Here is a 2,500-nt window from a genome sequence, read left to right on the forward strand (position 1 = left end):
CTTTAGTGCGGTGTTTTGATGAAAAGTTAACGCCCAAAAGTACAGAATTAGATGTTTATAAACAGATAAAGAAACACATGTCTAAGTGTACTGACCTTGATCCCTTGCTTACTCAAGTTTTTGCAAAAAATGAAACTAAGCCACAGCAAGTAAACGTAGTTAATAATAATCAAGCTGTAGGGATGACGTTTTAAAATTGCAAACATCAAGGTCACTTGATTGCAGACTGTAGGATGCGATTTTGTTCGATTCATAATAGTTCAACCCATTCATATAGTCGATGCTACTCGCGTAATCAACAACAGAATCCTAGAAACACCCAGACAGTTCCCTTTGGAAATAAAAAGAAAAATCCTCAGTTTAATAAAAAGAAACAGCTAAACAGCAATGCAGTTCAAAATCAAAAACAAACAAATAGTGCTTCAAATAACTCTGTTCCTGGGCCGTCTAGCCAGAACTCGCAAGGTCAGACGAATTTTCAGAATGTGCAAAGCAAAGCAAATACCACATAGTTAACTGCAATGGGGGAGAGAGTGATGTTGGGTCATTCATAACATCTTTTGTATCAAATAATCCATTTAATAATTTATCAGATCATTGTGAGGCAATAGATTCTCCTATGAAACACACGGCCGAATCCAATAAATCAGTGCAGGTTCCCGTAGATTTGCAAATAATTCACGCAATAATAAGCCAAAATGAGTTACGACCAACATTATATGCTGTAAATTTAGAACACCGATCCTTCACATTGTTTTTTGACTCTGGTACTCCACATAATATCATGGATTTGAGGACTCATCACTTGTTATTTTCGAACTTCCCTTTAGAGAAGTCCAGAGTAAGGCTCTCAGATATAGGAAATAATGAATTGAATGTGATAGGAATAACTCATGTTCAGTAGAAGGTCGGTAAGCGCACGTTTGCCGATACCTTTATCGTTGTACAAAATATTGATATGTATCCAGCTGTAATTATAGGGTACCCGTCTATGGGCAATCAAAACATTATCTTTGCCCCTGCCAAACACGGCGTGTATGTCAAAGGAAAATTCTATAAGTCTTCTAATACCTTAAAATCAGTTTTGGATAAAAAGGAGATGACAAATAAAACAGAAACGTACGTTGAAGAACCAATCACTTGTCTCATGAATAAAGAAATAATATACGCGACCCAACAGAATTCTCGTTCACCCGTAATATCATCTTGCACGCAATCTATCGAGCCGAATGTAACTATGAATATATTAGCGTGAGTAAAGGAAACTTTGCCGGGATCTGAAATATTAATCCTTTCCGACACTTTGAAAACTAACGAATTGTCCGTCACACAAGCTATTTATACAGTCGGCTCACAACAACAATGTAATATTGAAGTATGTAATCATTTGAATACCACTTTAGTAATTCACAAACAACAACATATCTTGGAAGTGGAAGTTTATAAACATCGCATTCTTACCGTCGCTCAGATCAATCATGCTCAATCAGTTGCGGATGAATCCCTTTTGCAATCTATAAAAAAAAAACAGTAAATACATTCAAAAAGAAGAAATTCAGCAGAAATTTTTTGGTCTTTTAAATAAATATCATGATGTTTTCTCCACTACGGATGGATCCTTAGGTAAAACGGATGTCATGGAACACCAAATAAGGTTAAAAGAATAGCAGAAAATTATCTAATTACCCTCGCACAGACTCCCTATGAAATTCCAGAATGAGATAAATGATAAAGTAGGTAAAATGCTAGAAGAAGGAGTCATTAGGAAATCAAACAGCCATTATAATTTTCCATTAATAGTTGTACCGAAAAAGGATCGAACATGGCGTATCTGTGTACACTTCGGTCGCTTAAATGAGGAAATGATCCCTGATCGATTCCCAGTGCCATGTACTGACGATATTTTATCTTTACTAGGTCAGAATAAATATTTTACCAGTTTGGACTTACTTAAAGGCTTTCACCAGATACCATTAAAAGAAGATAGTATCCCATACACTGCCTTCAGCACAGCCAAGGGACATTATGAATTTTTGCGTATGCCTTTTGGTTTACGTTGTGCTCCCATAACATTTACTAGAATGATAAACATAGTGTTTGGAGACTTGTTAGGGGACATACTGCATGCCTATATGGACGACCTTGTAATCTTTTCTAATACCATAGAAGAACATCTACGTAAACTGGAACTAGTGCTACAGAGACTAAGACAGCATAATTTAAGGGTAAAGATTAGTAAGTGTGAATTCTTCAAAACAGAATTAGTCTATTCAGGTTTTACGGTGTCTAGTCAAGGTCTTAAAGTAGTCCACGATAAGGTGTCGGCTATCCGTAAATTTCCGATACCTACTAATGTCAAGGGAATACAGCAATTTCTGGGGTGTAGTGGGTATTACAGGCGTTTTATACGCAATTTTTCAATAATAGCCGCTTCCCTAACCGATCTTGTGAAGAAGGGCGTAGATTTCATATGGTCTGAGCAGCATCAACAGGCGTTTGA

Source organism: Palaemon carinicauda, chromosome 7 (genome assembly GCF_036898095.1).
Source record: "Palaemon carinicauda isolate YSFRI2023 chromosome 7, ASM3689809v2, whole genome shotgun sequence".
In the NCBI taxonomy this organism is placed as follows: Eukaryota; Metazoa; Arthropoda; class Malacostraca; order Decapoda; family Palaemonidae; genus Palaemon; species Palaemon carinicauda.